The sequence below is a fragment of the Symphalangus syndactylus genome, chromosome 10, assembly GCF_028878055.3.
Source record: "Symphalangus syndactylus isolate Jambi chromosome 10, NHGRI_mSymSyn1-v2.1_pri, whole genome shotgun sequence".
Lineage (NCBI taxonomy): Eukaryota > Metazoa > Chordata > Mammalia > Primates > Hylobatidae > Symphalangus > Symphalangus syndactylus.
The window spans coordinates 52,255,121-52,275,290 of record NC_072432.2 but is presented as its reverse complement, the minus strand read 5'-3'; the positions used below and the strand labels follow the sequence as shown (position 1 = coordinate 52,275,290).

The 20,170-nt window shown below is 37.0% G+C and overlaps 1 protein-coding gene across 2 annotated transcripts in view; it reads left to right on the top strand.

Moving 5' to 3' along the window:
• The window catches only part of ARHGAP24 (Rho GTPase activating protein 24), a 521,561-nt gene that overhangs the window by 269,798 nt on the left and 231,593 nt on the right, over positions 1-20,170 (top strand). Inside the window, exon 1 of one of the 2 annotated variants that reach the window (XM_055297093.2) lies at positions 11,587-18,494. The exons of the other annotated variant lie outside the window; for it this stretch is intronic. The gene's annotated coding sequence lies outside the window, so the exon portion shown is untranslated. Of the gene's footprint in view, positions 1-11,586; positions 18,495-20,170 lie in introns of those variants that run through there. 2 annotated transcript variants of the gene reach the window in all.

The window sequence follows — 20,170 nt, the reverse complement described above, 5'->3', positions numbered from 1 at the left end:
TTTAAGAAACAGAATTTTCTTAACTGTAGCATTAAGTTTACCATATGCCAACAGAAATGACTGCTATTTGAGTAATCTGCTTCCAAACAGGAAAAGTGGGGAATAGGACCAAAAAGTCTGTGACACTTACCTTTGGAGCAGGACTTGAGCCAATTAAATCATTGCCATATGATGTTGTTTGGACTATAATTGCTCTCATAACGAGATACAGGAAGAACAGAAGGCCTGAAGCCAAAAAACAGAAGGCCCGAAGCCAAAAGGCCTAGAGCTTGGAAGAGTTCAAGTCCTATCACTTTAGCCATCACATATTGCATTCAGGAGACAATTGACTTGCCCCACGTAGTTAACAAATTGAACAGCCCAACTGTGTCTCATGTATGTTTTCTGTTTTCCAATCTTGACAGATGCGTATGTGTTATGTTCCAATGGCTCTCTGAAAAATATTTCTTAACTACCTGACACTGCTGGTTTTCAGTCACATATCAGCCCTACTAGAGCTTATCAATAATTTAAAACAAAAATATGGAAAACAGTAATGAGACCTCTGCAGCCATTGTACTGTCGGCAGGAAAAATGAAGACATGGTAATGAGGAAAACATTAGTCTGATTATTACAGGAGGGAGACGTTCTCAATCTTTTGTGGTGGTGCATCAGCCACAATTACCTCCCCAGTAGTGCTTCAGATCACAAACAGCTTGGAGATAGCTGGAGTTCTTCCTAATTTGATTCTCTTTTGTTATTTCATGTTTTATCACAGTTAAAGAAATATGTGCCCAAAATCTCATCAGTGCAGCCAAGATATTTCTAGAGATACTTCTCCAGGCCTTGTGATGGCTTCTCTTTAGTTTCGCTGTGGACTCAGTAGCTGAGAATGCTCTCCTTTCCCAGTCTCATCTCTCACCATTCACTTGCATCCACCTAGAAGAGTCCACTGGAGTGCATGGAAATCTTTACTGGCCTTTGGTTTATGTGAGTGAATTCTCCTGTTGGTTCCTCCAAGCTGGAAATAGTGATCAAGAGAGGGGGAAAGATAAAACTTGAGTGAAAGTGGTTAAAGGGAAACCAATAAGAAATACATTTGGAAATCTGACTAGATTGGTGAAGACTTTTTTATTTTAAGGAAGAGAAAATTATGTGATTCTGATGTGTGGGTCAAATGAAGAATGAATGCAGTATGAGAACAGGGTGGAGACTCAGATTAATCAAAAAGATGCCTAAAATATATGTTATACGTTCTCTGTGAGATGTAATGAAGGTGAATTTCAGAAGCAGTGGATATCTCAAGGTACAACAGCTGAGGTGATGTCTTTTTACCTCAGGTTACTACAAAGCCTTTAACCTTCTAGATGCTGGCTGCTCTTTTCCTGGGAAAAGCACAGTTTTCACTGAACCAACAAATGGTTTTAAGGTGCTTGCAGAGAGAAGGAAGACTGAGTCCATAGTAACCGCTGTATTATGATCAACAGTGCTATTTTGTTTCTTCCCCAAAGTTCCTGTTTATGTCTCACAGCCTTTATATTGACTTTTTAAGAACTCAGCCAGTTGGCCAGTGGCCATGGTAAAATTGCACCACCAGTAAGTATAAATACATCCCATCAGTGGACACATCTTCAGTATTCTACTTAAACTCAGTTTTCCATTTGAAGTGTCATGTGCTTATGGGTGAATAGAGAACATTATTTAAGAAAGAATGATTTGTTCAAAATAGTGCCCAAATACTAAGCTACATTACGGAGCAACCATCAGTATCATTAAGAAATTTCATTCACTTTTATTTTTAAAAACCTGTAGCATGCTACATTTACACGTTAATATTTGACTCTCTAAGCATTTGGCTCATGTACAGAAAATCATATGATACTTTTTCTTTGAGAATGAGAAGGAAAGGAAAGACAGCGATTGAAGGAGGATCCAGGAGAGGGAAAACACATGCCCTGCTGCTAGCCTTCCCATTTTCTCCACCTACTCTGTACCAAACCTAATTAACATAAGCTAACAAATATTATTATTAACAAAACTGTGTTGTTTTAAAGGTGACTGTGCTTAGCAATTTGTGTATTTTAGCTGAATCATTCTTTAAAACAAATGTGTGAGAAAGATAGCTCTATCTTAAAAAATAGGAAATTGAAGGGAAACAAAGTGTTTAAAAACTTTGCCCAAGGTCACAGCCCATGAGTGAATCAGCCGGGATTCTTCCAGGTCTGTCTGACTCCAAACCCCAAGTTCTGGCGAGAAGCTCCTCCAATGGCTGACCCAACAGGAAATAATTTCCTATTACACTTATGTAAAGAATTCTCTCCTGTGCCTAAAATAAAGAGATTTACTCTATACGGTTGGTTTAACTAGCATAACTGTGAAGATCAACGAGCTTAGAAATGCTATTTTCTTTCTTTTAACAAAAGAAAAACAAGATGACAGGGTATGAAACAAAGAATCTATGATTTCGTTTTCAAATGCACATTTTCAATTTAGTGACAAAATAGCTTAAGTCTTCTTTTGGACTATTGATTTTCCTATTATTATCTAAAATAAAACATTTTTAAAAGCACCATTTTACCATTTTTTGCATCTTCAAGACATTGTATTAGTATTTTGGACATGTATCCACTGCCAGATTCTTATATTTTATAGTTGCAGGAAGCTACTATTCCAAGTGAAATAATTTGGTGTTATTATTTAACTCTGAAAAAGCATGAAATATAGCAATCATTTGTGAGAAATCACTGACTTTCCGCTAAGGTGACTAGGCCATTTTTTTTATATTAGGCAAAAAACCAAATGCAGCAATCAGAATTGTATCCCATTTAATGTTATTTGCAAGAATGATTAACCAGGATGCCTGGGGCACTTACATAAACAGCTGTTTCTTGTATTTTCCAGGTAATAAAACCTCTTAGTTTGGCATCTTGCAGGGAAGCCATTAGATCCACCCTGGTGCCACTGGAATAACTGAGGTCCCATAGGGAGGGAACACCTACCAACAACAAGAGGCAAGGGATAGGGTAGATGAGGACGAGGCCTGGATTGGAAGTTCGCAATGAAACTACCAACCAGTAAGAACGTAGAGGAGCCCAAAGCCTTCAGAGGCAAAGGGAGGTGTCCAGAATTACTTATTCATTTATTTTTTGGTCTGTTTCTGTATTCATTTATTTCTTTATTTTTAAGAGTGAAAATGTTTCAAATACTTCTCCCAAAATGTTACTAGTAATTCATTTATTTCTTTATTTTGAAGAGTGAACATGTTTCAGATACCTTATTGAAATATTAATAATGATGGAGTAACAGTCTTGAGTTTTCAGAAGTATATCATGTACTAATAAATACCATCCAAGCAATCACAAATGTGTGCTTTCTTACCAGGCATACAAGAGCTAGAGTCCTTCACACTGAAGACTTTCACAAAATGCAAAAGCAGCAATAAACAGAATTGATATTTCCATTAACATTGTACATAAAATCCAAAAGTGAGCATCCTATATTTTCAATATCAATGTACATACCATACTTTATTTTTAATGTTAATTTTCCATCTCTCCCCCAAAAATGTAAGATCTGTAAGAAAGTAGATTTTCAAATATATATGTGTATAATTTAGCATCACATGTCATGCTGAATACCCAGGAGTTTACTAACAACACTCAGAGTTTCTAGAAGAATTTATTGATGGTTTCTTTTTACCACCAAGAAATCTCTAAACCAAATTTTCTTTTCTCCAATTTTTCTTTAATTTTTACCTCTTCATACTCAATTTTAAATTTATTATCATAAAGAGAGATGCTGAAGGGATCTGCTTTTCTATCTGCTATAGTGTGAGGGCTCTCGTGTGGCAACATTTTACTGTTGTTCTCCCCTGCTTTCATCAATGCATTAAAAGGAAGGGGATTCTACACAGGAATACTGAACAATCAATAAAACGCATTCCCAAGCAATAATAATGTGATGGAGTCACTGCAATTTGATTAGTGACCTTTTCATTCATTGTAGAGATGACCTTTATTGATACCATTAACCAGATAAAACACAGGTTTGATGCAGCTCTTTTAACCACTGAGCTTGGTATTGATTGAGAAGCAAGATGTGAGATTTTGTTAGTGTTGAGCTGTTTACAGAAACAGGAGGTCCATTCCTCCCCTTTTCTTCAGCCCCCAGAGTAATTGGTTTTTTTTACCAGCAGTGAATACAGAGGAGAAACCAAGGACATTTTCTGACTTCTGTTTCTATGAACAAAAGCTATTTGGGTGAGGGATCACTTTCTGAATGCTCACAAGGAAAGAGGCATTCTATATTAATAATTTTGGTATGGCATAAGTAGATCTCCTCTTCTGTTATTGTAATTCTCAAAGATCTCTCATTATACAACTACTTATTAGCATTTGCAATTCAGAAAGTTTATACTAATTCTGCCTGTGTTTATGTTTAAACAAACCAGTATACTTGTTCCTTGCCCCTTGAAAGGCATATGTTATCATAGAGAAGATCTAGAGATTTTTACCTTATCTAGAGATTTTTGGCCCAAATGGCTGATTAACTTTGAGGTTTGTCTGTATCTGCTTCCATGCAATAGAAGTGGAACATTTGTTTGACCTTTTAAGTGAATGATTTAGCCTAAGAATCAAACTTTACATTTTAATTCCTGAAACTAATGTTTAAATGAAAGTAAACTCTTCAACTGAATACACTAGATATGCTACAAAAAAAGGTGTGTTTGGTGAAAGGTAGCTATTGCTTAAAATTGTATGTTTTAACTTAATATGGTGAGCCTGACCTGAAAATAATTTTATGGTGTGTGAATTGGATTGTGTAGTGAATAGAATATTAGAGCACACCTGCAAGTGGCATTAAAACGTTTTTGTTTTAACTGATTCATAGACTAAGCTTAGAGCATGTAGGTGTGATCTATGGATTCAAGATGAATGATTAATGTTTACCCAATAAGCACTAAGAAAAATGAGTTGAAAGATTCACTAAGGTCCATGTAATAAAAAAGATTTTGGGGGCGATATGGAAAAATAATTAGGCATGAAAAGGGTTTATATATTTTCTTACATCTTAAGCTGTAAGATTTCTTACATCTTAAGCATGATAGTAGTTTAAATAGAGAGTTGCAGGCATATACTACTCTTTACAAGCTTCTGGTATATTAAGAAAGAATATAATTAGATAAAAAATTGCTACTTACTTGAAGTTTCAGAGGGATAAAAAGTAACAAAATAACCATGGAAAGTAATGGCAATAGTAAGAATGGATATGAGTGTTTATCATGAAAATTGAAAATATACTCTCTAATTCTAGGTTTCAAAGACAGAGACCAGATTTTCATATGAAAAGTACATTTATAAAAATCAGTGATACCCACTCTCTTCTAAAACACGAGATCTCACATACAGCACAGTTCTTTGGTTATAAAGGCTGAAAGCAGAGCAAAAATAAATTTGCACTCAATTGCATAGTTATTTTTTGCTTTGAGATGTTGTTAGATTTTTTGTATTTTTTTTTTGCCAGCAGGAATTTATTTTATTTTCACCCTTATGAATTATGGGGTACAAATTTTGAAACTGTTTATCCACTGCACTTAATCATTAGTCAGATTTCTTGTACTTCACAATCTGCTTTCAACCTAAGGTAATATCAACAAGGTGATACAAAATCAAAATATTTAGAGCCGGGGAGGAAAAATCATCAAAATCATGTCCCTATTTCCTAATCTTGAATATTGTGATTGAACCATTCTTCTCTATATAGATGAAGGAAGTAAAGATGGGGTATGGGGACTGGCAATCAGAGAAACTGACACACAAAAAAGAAAAGATAGAGAAGGAGACCATCATAACAATATTAAAGAAGAGTCGAGAATTTTCTGTACTTATATAGAGGTCTTGCAACTTAACACATGAAAATAATTCCTTGCTCTGCAGCTGCCATAGCACTTCTAGGTTTTTAAAATTGAACTATTCTTTTCAGGTTATTAGTGTCCAGATCTTTGCCATTGCCTAGCAGCAACACTTGGGAACTTGTTAGAAATTCAAATTCTTAGATCTCCACCCTGGAGCCATAATCAGAATCTGCATGTTTAAGCAGATTTCCAGGTGATTCCTATGCATGTTAAAGACTAATACGACCCCGCATCTATTGGCAGAATATGCACTTGTTCCTTGGAGACTGAAGATAGTGAACGACGAAACAGCGTGTAAAAAAACAGATGAAAAATCTTCTGAGGTGAAAGCATAAATAGGAGGAAATACAAAATTCTCCTTTTATGCCAAGTGCTTCCCACTGGAGAATAAATCACTAAGGTCATTTACTATCTCTAACTTGAGAACCACAAACTACACTGGGTTCACCTGCCTTTCACTGCTTTTCAAAGTCAAACAAAAACTCTCACAATTTTAATGTTTAGCAAATACAGTCATGCACTGCATAACAATATTTTGGTCAACAACGAACTGCATATGTGATACTGTCCCCATAAGATTATAATACCGTGTTTTTACTATGTCTTTTCAAAGTTTAGGTATGTTTGGATACACAGTATTTACCATTGTGTTAAAACTGCCTACAGTATTCAGCACAGTGCTATACAGGTTTGTAGCCTAGAAGCAATAGATCATACCACATAGCCCAGGTGTGTAGTAGGCTATACTATCTAAGTTTGTATAAGTATACTCTGCAACATTCACACAACGTAAAGTTGCCTAATTGCATTTATCATAATGCATCCCCATTGTTAAGCAATGTATGACCATAGTGGTAAATGATGTGTGTTTATTCTTCCTAGCTGAAGTCTTCAGGTAATAATATTTTAATGTTTTGATTATGAGTAAACTTAAATGTCTCTCCAGATTGCACTGCTGCCAACTGACCATTTTTATATAGATATGTCTTTTTTAGACTTAGTTTGTTATGTATGTATTATGTCACCATCATACACATATATACACACAGAGACACATGCATACACCTCACGCATTCACACGTGAATGCTTCATCACCTTTATTACATACACTAAAATTACAGCATGCTTTATGGAATTGCTGTGGAAGAGGAAGAGGGGTTGTCTCAATGAGCCATAAACACTGGAAACTTGAACAGAGCATCCCAACAGCAACAACAAAAGCAAACTGAGTACCGGGAGGGAGGAAAAAGAAAAATGATACCTGTTCTTTGGCATATAGATTACCCCAAAGGGGCAAATTATTAAAGAAAAAAGAAACAATGTTTTAAATTTTCAGTAGCATATTTTAGTCATGGTAGAACAAAATATTTTCTAGCTGATGTTAACAAGGGTCATGTATGATTGCAGAGAGAAAGGCTCTTAGCAAACTATGACATTCTTGGTCAGAGTTAAACTCTGTTACCCTGTTTTTGTCTGCCGAATGATCCTGATGTGTGAACTGGGGAATAGAGTGCATGTTTGTATGTATAATGCTACAATGCTTACACTATTAACTTCTGTTTATAGCTTGGCCTTTGGAAATGGTTGTTGGGGAAAGGAATTGCTCTAAACTTGAAAATCTTGAGGGATTCTGAAAGATAAACAGTGTTTTACCAAGGTGGGAAAGGTGTCAAAGAGACTGGCCCTCACAGTCTCAGAAAAAAAATAGACTGTTTAGATGTGGCTGCTGTGTTGATCATGAGAAAAGAGAAATAAATTGGCATGACAACTTGCAAACATGTTTTAGCAAAATGTTAGCAATAAAAATAAAATAATTAAAAAGAAAGATGAGAGAGAATGAAAATAGCATAGCAAGTAACAGTTTGATTTTTTTAATCCAAAATCTAAAGATTGGATTTTAAAAAAAGGGGAAAATCTAAAGTCGTCCACAAGTACCCAATGCTGTGCACTGTATAAGGACTTAAGGAAACCGTAAAATCAGTGTATATGAGCTCAAAGACAGAGTGATAATACAGCAGGAAAAGAATGCTTCTGAGTTGAGCAGGCAAAGTAAAATCTGAAAAAAAGCCTTTTCAAATCTAACAGATAAAATCAAGAATGATAGCTGGGCACAGTGGCTCATGCCTGTAATCCCAGCACTTTGAAAGGGTGAGGCAGGCAGATCATGAGGTCAGGAGTTCGAGGCCAGCCTGACTAACATGGTAAAACCCTGTCTCTACTAAAAATAAAAAAATTACCTGGGCGTGGTGGCACGCGCCTGTAATCCCAGCTACTCAGGAGGCTGAGGCAGGAGAATTGCTTGAACCCAGAAGGCGGAGGTTGCAGTGAGCCGAGATCATGCCACTGCACTCCAGTGTGGGCGACAGAGTGAGACTCCATCTGAAAAAAAAAAAAAAAGACACAAATAAATATGAGATCACTTGTGTAGGGGAGAAAAATTTCTCCTCTATCCTTTCAGGGTCTCCTGCTGGACCTAAAAATTAAACTGACATCAAACATATTAACATCTCTTAGTCTCAGATAAGGTAAATTCAACAAAGATACTGGGATTAATAGACCCTACAAATGTTGATTGGAATGATGACAGAGACACTGCAGAGCCTAATTTATGATGAAGGATGAGGATCTTTTTATTGCTGAATGGTCAAATAGTGGTGATGAAAAATATAGTATTCATATTAGAAATAGTCATATCCTTATGAAGAAAACAGTGATTAAAAGACATTCAAAAAAGCGATGATTGAATACTTGATAAAAAGAGGAATGGATATGAGGGAAGTTAATTCACATGTGGTTATTTCCTAGCAGTTTCTCCCAGGTTAATGAGATTAGGGTCATTGGTGTGATTCATCCATTCATTCAAATCAGTAAACATTTTTTAGGTACTCATTTTGCTAAGCATCTTGACTCTTAGTAATGTATCATTGCACTTGTTTTTCTTAACCACCTGATAAGTTTTACAGTTAAATCCGAGGGTTTAAGGATGGAGATTTTTTTGTGGGAAATGAAGACACATTTATTGTTTTGCTTGTTTGCTTGTTTTTAAATGTCAACAAGTTTAATAAATATGCCAAAAATTGGAATAAAGAAAGATAATGTTTTCTTTCCAAAAACCCATTTGTGTATATACATATGTGTGTATAAGTATACATGTATATGGATAGATATCGATAGCTTGATATCTCAATGGATACACAGCAAATTGTTAGTAGTGGTTAATTCTTTTTTTTTTCTTTCCTTCTTTTCTTTTTTCTTTTTTTTTTTAGACAGAGTCTCACTCTGTCACCAGGCTAGAGTGCAGTGGCGCCTATCTCAGCTCACTGCAACCTCCGCCTCCCAGGTTCAAGGGATTCTCCTGCCTCAGCCTCCCGAGTAGCTGGAATTACAGGCACCCGCCACTACACCCAGCTAATTTTTTGTATTTTTAGTAGAGACGAGGTTTCGCCATGTTAGCCAGGCTGGTCTTGAACCTATTACCTCGTGATTCGTCCGCCTTGGCCTCCCAAAGTGATGGGATTACAGATGTGAGCCACCGTGCCTGGCCAGTAGTGGTTAATCCTTAAGAATAGTATTGGGGAGGGTAGAAAGGGTAGGAACTTTAAATTTTACATGATATACTTATATACTTATGTATATTACTTTCCATTGAAGAGGAATTAAAATAAATATAAGGAAACAGTCCAACTTTCTTATATTTGGTTGCACTGAAGCTTGGGGTTGGCCAATAGCCCAGCACTGATGGGCAATTTATTTTCATTATTTTCTGAACCACATTTGTGTGTCTAGGAACTTGTCAAAGAATACAGACCATGGAAGGGCCTCCTCTATTCATTTCCAACATTCTACCTTGTAAATGTGGATTCACTCTTATTGTAAAAATGATAGTGTAGGGGAGCATCTTTACACTTCTGGGAGAAATCTTCTTCTGTATAAACTCAAGAATCTTAATCCTCGGTGTGTTTGGGAGCCCAGGTAAGCTTAATATTTAAAAATTATTCAGCATAGTGCAGTATCGCATTTTATATCTAATGCTTTCTCACCTAAGAAAATTCTAATAGTCCTCCTATTATTCACAAAATAAATGTCTCCCTACTTCCTAGGTTTGTTTTCTTGGGAGTCTTAGAATAATTATTGTTGTTACCATTACAGTTATTTTGTCATTAACTGCCTGTTTTAATTTCTTTATAATACAACAGCTATCCTCTCAATCCTCAAAGATAAATAAACCTTAAGCAATTTTAAAACATATAGGAGACAATTATCTCAGAGAATAGTTGAATTTCACATCTGAAAGAACCTTCAGAGTAATCTTACTAAATCCCCTTATTTTATATAGGAGAAAACAAAGTCTCTGTAAAGTGAAATGTTTTGGCCAAGGTCAAACAGCTAGTTGCTGACAGAACCAAGTTTGGAAACCTAATTAATTTTGGCTGATCTCTCCTGTCTGTACCTGGGAATGTTTGCTTTCCACACTGTGCCCATCCTCACCTTGGCCTAACCCAGTAAGGAAACTTGCCATATAAGAATGTCCTCACCTCAGAGAACGTTGCAGAAGTGGGGCAGGAGAGTGAACTGAGATTTGATTTAGTTGGGTGTTCATTAATATTGACTTACTAATGGTTACATTGAACACAATGAAGAAATAAAGCCTGTGCTTATTTTTTAAGTAATCAAAATAGCTTGGGGGCCCCCATCTACTACCAATATCATTATATTTCATAGCCACGGTGTTTGCAAATATGTTCTTTTATTTGGGAGACTACACACTGTATATCTGTGTATTAGTCAGACTTCTTTAGAGAAACAAAACCAAAAGGAGATATATAGATATATAGAAGGAGATTTCTTATGAGGGATTGGCTCACATGATTATGGTGGCTAAGAAGTTCCATGAACTTCTGTAGGCTGAAAGCCCAGGAAACCTAGTGGTGTAGTTCCAGTCTAAGCCTGAAGGCCTGAGAACCAGAGGACCCAATGGTGTAAATCCCAGTCTGAGTCTGAGGGCCTGAGAACCAGCTGTACCAATGCCTGAGAGAAGGAGAAAATAAATGTCCCGGCAAAAGCAGACAAAGCAAATTCACCCTTCCTCTGCCTGTTGTTCTATTCATGTCCTCAGCAGATTGCATTATGCCCATTCACATAGGTGAGGGCCATCTTCTTTACTCAGTCTCCTGATTCAAAGGCCTAATGACTTCTGGAAACACAGTCACAGACACAGACACAATCAGAAATAATGTTTTACCAGCTATCTGAGCATCACTAGACCCAGTCAAGTTTACACATATAATTAACCATCACAGCCCGTTATCTGTGAACATCTTCTAAAAGAGAAGCCTCATCATTTTGCATTGTTCTATACCTCTTTTTTTTGTTTGTTTGTTTTGTTTTTGTTTTTTGAAATGGAGTCTCACTCTGTTGCCCAGGCTTGAGTGCAGTGGTACAATCTCTGCTCACTGCAACCTCTCCCTCCTGGGTTCAAGTGATTCTCCTGCTTCAGCCTCCCGAGTAGATGGGACTATGGGTGCACACCACCACACCCAGCTAATTTTATATTTTTAGTAGAGACAGGGTTTCACTGTGTTGACCAGGCTGGTCTTGAACTCCTGACCTTTAGTGATCCACCCACCTTGGCCTACCAAAGTGCTGGGATTACAGACGTGAGCCACTGTGCCTGGTTGTTCTATACCATTTTTAAATAAAAATAAACTGTGGCACTAAATTAATAAAATATTACAAATAGTTTATTAATCTGGCCTTTATTATTGACTATTGAGCAATGTGTCCAAATTCTGTAAGAATCTCCTGACTTAGGAGCTAGTTGCTCTGAGACCTGTGACCTCATTCTTGATACTATCATCGTCTTTAGGTCAGTATTAATTCCCACTTCATAGGTAGGGTGACATGTGTCCAAGTTTGCCTGTAAGAGTCTTGGATTTTTATCTCCAATCTAATTGGCATTAACAGCAGTGCCTCCTCTTACTCTCAGAAAGTCAAGGTTTAGACAGTAAGGTATAGGGTCATCCATAGGGGGTATAAAATATGTTAGAGAAGGAATTTTCCTATTCCAACTTTAAAACAGATCTCGGCATTTTCTCTTGTTTGAGCTGTATCTGCCCCTTGCTGTATTCAATGTCTTAGTTTTACCTCCTGCCTTCCTAGATTCATTGAAACTGAATTAGCCTTCAAACTCCATGTAGCTCAAAACTCAATATTTGACTTGATGGAACTAGGGTATCTGCCAAGTTGACTTTCATTCTGGTTTCCACTGGCTGTCCTAGTATAGTGTGTGAATAAGTCTTCCAGGCGTAAAGATAATTAGATTATCAAGGGGAATTTGATGAAAGATTTGTACTTTGCAAAGTAGCTAAACATGTAGTTCCATAGAAACCATGCAAATACAATTATTTATGTATTGAATCTCATATTTGGACATGCTGATGCCTAGGAAACCTAATTTTCTGCCCATGAAATTTCCTAAGATATTGCCAAATTATATTCTAAACAATGTCTTCGAGTCTAGTCAACCAATGTCCAAGTTTTAAAAATGTCCAAAATGTATGCTGCCCTCAAAGAGACAGGCAGTTTAGTGTGAAGTATATGCGCCTCATAGACAGATGAATGTGATTTCAAATTGTGCAGTCACTCTTTTTAGTTATATGCCTCAGTTTCCTCATCTGCAAATAGAATGTATGAAAAATGCCTTTTACATAATCAATTCTTATAAAATACCACTGATACATTTTTCTGTAATTATTTTATGGAGATATTGGAGTAAGTCTGCCTTCCAACATCTTCTTACCTGTAGTAATTTTAAAATATACTTTAGGGCCACCCCTCTCTTTCTCTCTGTCCTTCCTGCCTAATTTCAGACTATCACAGTGTCTTACTTATACATAGAAATGTCATAGTCCTTTAGACAACCTGTGCCAGAATTTTCTCATCACTTAGCATTCTAAAACCACAATATCCCTTATTTAAAATCTTTCAGTGGATACCCATTTCCTTGAGGATAAAAACCAAACTCCTGAGCCTGACTTTTGCCTGTCTTTCTTTGTGCATACTTTATCTATCAGTCTTGGTTTTTCATTCCACATGCCAGCTCTATAGAACTACTTGAAGTTACCCAAGTGTACCCTATCTCCTACCTGGAATGTTAATCCTCTCCTTCTGCATTCAAATTGTATTTTGGTTTTATCTCCTCAAGGCAGCCTTCCTTGGTTACTTCCTGTCTTGATTCCCTGCTGCTTCCATGCTCTCCTGTAAAGCAGTGCTTACCCCCACAATAGTCTGTAAATGTCTCCCACCTCCGTTTCTGAGGCAGGAGTTAGTCTTCTTTGTACCCAAGCATTTGGCACATTATAAGGGCTCAACAAATATAGGCACGTCAATAACTTCAAGGAAGAAGAAAGGAATTTTTACTTTATTTTCCTGGGGAAATTTGTATTCTGAATAAGAAATATTATCATCAATGAGATAACAAGAAATTATTATAAAACTTCATAACCTAGCACAAGGCCTTGTCCACAGAGACAATTAATAAATATTTTAGCTTTGATCCATTAATGAAATAAATGTCGCTTATATATGTAGATTAATATATAGTCAATACAATAGGAAAAGAGCACTTTTTGTTTTAATGACTTTAAATGAAGTTATTTGCCTCTGAGTGACACCAGTGCTCAGGCAAGAAATTCTCTCTCCCTGGTTGTCCTGGAAGGAGGGCTGTCATGGCACTTAGGGAAAGCCATTCTCTTCCTAACAAAGAATCACCCTCTCCCTATCTTGCCATCACATGGCCGCCTCTCTGATGTGGCCGTACTTGAAGTGTAGTGAGCCAGTTACATTACCCCACAATGTGTCTGAGTCCCAGGACCCAGAGAGGCTGACTCACTAGAACAGGTAATTAGGAAGCAGTAGGACATGAGACAGGAGAGGAAATCTAATTTACAGCTCACTGGAGGGCTCTGAAAGAGTGTGCAGTAGAGCTTGGATGGGAGATTAAATTATCTGTGAGCTCACCTCTCCAAAATTATTTGGTCTCCCTCCTTTTCATTTAGAAAACATATGTTGCAAGTGCAAAGATTTAGCCTTTGCTCGCAAGAGTTGGCAGGTGAGGGCAACTTCTTAAAACCACCTGGAAAGGATAGAATTAGCTTTAGGCTATCTGCTGTTTCAATAAGAAAAACTACTGCAGAATTCAGGAAATGAAAGAGATTTCCAGCTCTTAGGACCTCTAGCAAATGTAATCACATATCTAGTTAGGTACATATATCCACAGACGATATTCTGGCAAGTCAAGATAGTATCTGGCCTTTGTGTTAATACAATTTGAAAGGTTACAGGTATCTTATGTAGATACAACTACTTAGGGCCCAGCTGGGGCTCTTTCCTCATTTCCTGTCATTCCTAGCTGCTGGAGCCAAGGGGAGATTTGCAGTGTTAAGTCAATTGCAGAAGTAGATTAGATTTTGCCTTCATGTTTATGGACTTATGTTAGATGTTTGTTGACAGAAGAATAGTAGCTCATGCAGAAAGTATAATTAATTCATTAAAGAAATATTTGTCAAATGCCTGTTTTATACTAGATACTGTTCTGAACACTAAGAGTAATGTGGTTCAAAAAGCCTAAATCTTAGGTTTCTAATCTTATTTATATACCATGATATCTTTCTGATTTGATAAAACTTATTCTAGAGGAGACATAGTAAACATAGTTCAACTGACTACTAAAACGGATAATAAGTAAGGAAGAACAAAAGATCATTTCAGACATGGAAAGGGCTATGAAAGAAAATTAAAATGGGGAAATGGGATAGAGGGTATATGTGGGTGGGAGGATGCTTAACCAGAATGGTCAGGAAATCTTCCTTCTGAGGAGGTGGCATTTGGTAGCATCATCCTGAATGATGAGCAGGAGATCATTCTGTGAAAATATGAGGGAGGAGCATCCCACACAGATGTGATAGCAGGTTAGGAAATTCAGTAGGTGTATTAGTCCGTTTTCATGCTGCTGATAAAGACTTACCCGAGACTGGGTAATTTATAAAGAAAAAGAGGTTTAATGGACTCACAGTTCCTTTGGCTGGGGAGGCCTCACAATCATGACGGAAGGTTAAAGGCACATCTTACATGGCAGCAGGCAAGATAGAATGAGAACCAAGTGAAAGGGGTTTCCCCTTATAAAACCATCAGATCTCATGAGACTTGTTCACTACCATGAGAACTGTATGGGGGAAACTGTCCCCATGATTCAGTTATCTCCCACCGGGTCCCTCCCACAACACCTGGGAATTATGGGAGCTACAATTCGAGATGAGATTTGGTTGGGGACACAGCCAAACCATATCAGTAGGAAAGATAAACTGAAGCTAAATCATGTAGTACATGGGAGGCCATGGTTAGGCATTTGGATTTATACTGAGGGCAATGGGAGATTGTGGTAGGGCTGAAGCAGGGGAATTATGGGAAATCACGGGACAATGCAAAGCAAGAGAATAATGGAAAACCACTGGAAGGAATGAAAGAGAGTAATCGTGGGAAATTGTTCAACAGTGAAGCAGGGGAATGAAGGGAAAGATGAGAAATCATGGTATAAGGAGGGGAATGAACTGTGAGGGGTGTACACATGTGCTGGAATTGGTTTAAGAGAGTTGATGCTTGAGATTTTTATGTGTGTCCATTTCTTAAAACTGTTAAAAACTTCCATGCATGAAATCTGCCCCCAAGCATAGAATATTAGAATCTAGTAGCTGTTCATGCAGTCACTATCCTTCACTGCTATCACCAAAGAGCTCTCTGGGATTTCTTAGTAAAAGCCTTCTTCTAGTATTACTATAAACCTGAAAACTGAGAGGAGGAAATCAAGAGTTAGAGAATTCCGACTGCCTTGCCTATGTTAATATAGCCTGCCCTGGAGTTCACCTCTGCTAGAAATATTTCTTCCATCAGTGAAATTCAACACCACAGGGCAAACCTTCAAAATACAGTGACTATTCTCCATTAAACTACGCTGGTATTCTGAAATTCAGAGCATTCCCAGAGTAGGGCAACCTGGAGTGTGTCCCAGGACCCTAAATAGATCAGAACACCAGTTTTAAAAATGGTTGCAAAAATGTTGTGCCGTTTTAGATTGTATTGGATCACATATTGACAGCACATGCTTCCCTTCCAATGGGTAGAGATGAGCCATTCAATTTTGAAGTAGGTTTGAAGGCCAGTTTCCTATTGCTTTCACTGGTCACCAAAATTGCTAGTTCCTTCTTTGTTTAGCCTATTTCAGGAGACTTTTGTTCTTGAATTCAATACCCATAATCTATTGTCTATGGCTCAGCCCACTCCTGTTCTAAACAATCTGTTTGTCCAGGACTTCTCTTCATTCTTTCCTTCCTTCCTGCAGCCACTTAACCCTCTCAATAACCTTGACTCATTCCACGTAAAACTCTATGTCTCCTCAAGGCCTATTACCTTTCAAGGTCTTACTCATATTTCCTTCCTGCTCTTTCTAACGGACTAAAGGTAAAACCGTCAATATTGAAAGTAAACCTTAAGAAGTAAAAGGAAAATATGGAATATTTTAGCAAATGCAAGTAATATGTATCAATGTGTCCAACTCTTGTCACATTTGACATATTAATGTTGCTTAATCTTTGCATAGGGCTCAAATAGACATAATCAAATGAGAATAAAAGGAAAATAGGATGCTGTCATTGTGTCAAAAACCATGGTTTTCCAAAATTTCTTTCTCAACATTTATGTTTTGAATCTTAGTTGCTTATTTGTCAGCATTAGAAAAGTGCTATCATACCCATTAATTTCTCAACATTTTGGAAAATGCTTTCCAGAAAATCTAATTGTCATTTTAAATATTAATTACACTTTTATAATTATTTGGTCATAAGCATACTGCTTTCTGCCAAAGAACAGGGCAAGAGGAGATTCCTTAAAAGTAGACGAGAAATATCAAAACCAAACAGTGCATTTCTGAGTTAAAGAATGGGTAACAGTTTGAAAATAGGCCTTGAATGATCTGAGCATTTCTCATTGTGTCTTGGAATTGCAAAGTGTAAAGAATATTTTGCTTTAAAATTTAAGGAGCCAGATCAAATGAAAAGATTAATAGTGGCCAGAGTGATTTCAATGTGGGCCACTTCATATTTTGGTTTACTTGACCTGGGCAGGATGTTTTAAATTGGAGCAACCCAACCGATAGGATATAAATAAATTGAGGACACATGTTTGAAGTGTGAGACTGAATACAGAAATAGTTATAGAGAATTGACCTTACTTCCCATGCAAACCCTTTGATTTTATTTGAAAATTCCCTACTTTTCTAAGGAAGCTATTGCTTGTCTGTTACACTATTTTACGTGGGAGGGATGAGATAGATCTTATGAATGTTTGATAAATATTTGTTAAATAAGTGAATGAATGAATGAATACATTTCAAAAAGGTAATTTTAAAAATTATTATAATAAGCACATCACTCCTTCAGTTAGAAAAATGTAATTTATTCACCAATAAATAGGAAATACATTAAAAAAACCAAAGAAAATTGTTATGTTGCTTCTCTGTTTTATTTAACAAAGTATACAATCAACAATAATCAAAACCAAACGTGCGTATTCAAAAAATCTTAACAGATTGAAAGTGGGGATTTGTGATAATAGCAAATGTGTGTCTAGTTTAAGAGCCATGGAGCAGTATCACTGATACTAGGTAGAACACTTACTCGGCCACCTGTCACAGAACCATGCCTTACTGAAGCAGTACTCTGTAAGGACTAATAGATGTTAGCATCCCTTGAAACATGGCACCTCCTGAATTGTAAAAATATTCTGGACAATCAGCAAAGGAAAAGATTATTTCCTAATATACAAAGAAATTGGAGATTAAAGGGAAAGTTTCAATATTAAGGATTTTAAGTCCAAAGGAAATGTTTTCTCTGAGAGTTCTCACATCCTAATTGTGTTACTGCTCCCTGCCAATTCCTTTACTTATTATGCAAGGATAAAGAGGAAAACATAAACTATTTCCCCTCAGGTATGTTAGTATAGTGGAAAAAGCATTGAAGCAGGAGTTGTGAAACCTGGTTATTTCTTAACTGTGGCACTAACTAGCCGTGTGAGTGACCTTATACAAATCATGTTTTTCTCTGGGTTTCACTTCCCTTATCTACAAAATGGGGTCACCGGGCTAAATTATATTTAAGGTCCTGATGAGCTTTCTATGATTCCTATTTCTTGTTTTGTTTTGTTTCTAAATGCTCAAATACTACATTATTTAAGGTATATTTCCTTGTAGGTTTTTTTTCCCCTCTCTGTCTCTTTCTTCAATATATGGGATGGGAGGATACTGACTAAGTCTGAGAAGGAGGAGAAAGAAAATTAGCTACAGGAAGAGTTTATATCCCCCTCTACAAGAAGACTTAAATATAGCTACCACCGCTTTGAAAGGAATGGTCTGCGTCCAAACAGCATTTTCCAGACAAGCTCTGTACTTTTTTGCCAAAAGAATTAACTTTAAACTGAAGGCAGTGGACAGTTAAACAAGAGTCGGCACTGGGAACAGCTGTGCGTAGACCAGACCAGTGACTTATAAGGTACTGTTTATACTCATTTAAATCTTCAGGGTTCATTTGTTTTGGGGACAAGTGTTTAGTGGTCATTTGACCCTTTTTTCCTCCCTCTTCACTTCTGTTTTGAGAGAAAAAATACTCTTGAAAATATTTTAGCTTTTTAACTGTATTATTTTGTGGCTGTTGATATTTGAAACTACTCGGATTTTGCTTTGTTTTGTTAGTGATTTTAGGAACCAGATGATTGGTGTTGTTTTATTTTAAAGCTTAGTTTAGGTTTGTTTCTTTGTTGTATCTTGTCATGTGTGGTTTTTGTGTTTTATTGCTTGTGTTGGATAAAGAGAAATACACTTTAGCATTACAGAATGTACAGAATGTTCTTGACTGGGCAGGAGGGGGAGGGAGGTTAATGAATCTTCAACTTGAAATGTAGAGCTAATACGGAGCCAATCAAACAAGAGAACCTGGGGAGGGCAGTCCAGGTGCTTTAACTGATTCAGTCAAGGCTCACCAAACTCATCACAGCTTGGTAGCTCTGACCTGGGAAACACAGTTATTTTGAATTGGGGTTTTTGACTCCAGTTTGCTTGTATATTTAGCTGTTAATTTTAATCCTTCCTTCTCTTTATTCATTATTTTTTAAAAAAAATTCTAATAAGCCTACTTTTCTTTTTTTAATAAAGCCTATCTTAGTGTAAGCTCATTCACCTTAATGGAGCAACATTTCTAAGAAGAGTGACATTTTCAAAAAGATTTCAAGTCACTGATCCATAGAGGGTCTTCCAGAGCAGAAGGGAAATAGCCCAATGAGGCATAGAAAAAAATCCCTGTGTACCCTAGCATTCCAGGTGTCACTCTTTCCCCGAGGCCCTGGCTAGCTAGTATGTAATATTTGCTGCTGGCCAATAAAACAACAATGGAGAACATTAAGGGGTTCAATATATGTGAATTTTCCATAAAGTGAAGTTTAAAAAGTAAACTTTTACCACTGAAAACTTGAAAAGCTTTTGAAAGAATTTAGCCACTTGTGGATCATTCTCTTTCTGAGATCCACTATACGTTTTGAGCTCTCTCTGGAGGGGACTAAATGCAATTTAATGTTCCCTTAATTTCTCAGTATTACTCATGGATACATATTATAGAATTTTTCTATAATGCAGTAATACATTGCATGGTGTATAAGGCTATTAATTCTTAGATCAAATGGTCACATAATCACTTGTTTTTTTAATTCTTTTTTTTTTTTTTTTTTTTTTTTTTTGAGATGGAGTCTTGCTCTGTCACCCAGGCTGGAATGCAATGGCATGGTCTCAGCTCACTGCAACCTCCGCCTCCTGGGTTCAAGTGATTCTCCTGCTTCAGCCTCCAGAGTAGCTGGGATTACAGGGGCCCGCCACCATGCCCGGCTAATTTTTGTATTTTTGGTAGAGATGGGGTTTCACCATGTTGGCCACACTGGTCTTGAACTGCTGACCTCATGATCCACCCACCTCAGCCTCCCAAAGTGCTGGGATTACAGGCGTGAGCCACTACGCCTAGCCTTTTTTTAATTCTTGTATTATTTTTATAGGACTTTTTTTTTCCTCCTGTGTCCATCTTCCATATTGAAGAGTGACTTCTTTGCTTATTGGTGTAGACAGTTTGCATATCTCTGATAACTTCCTTCAACCTCAACAACCTCTTCATGATTATTTTGTGCT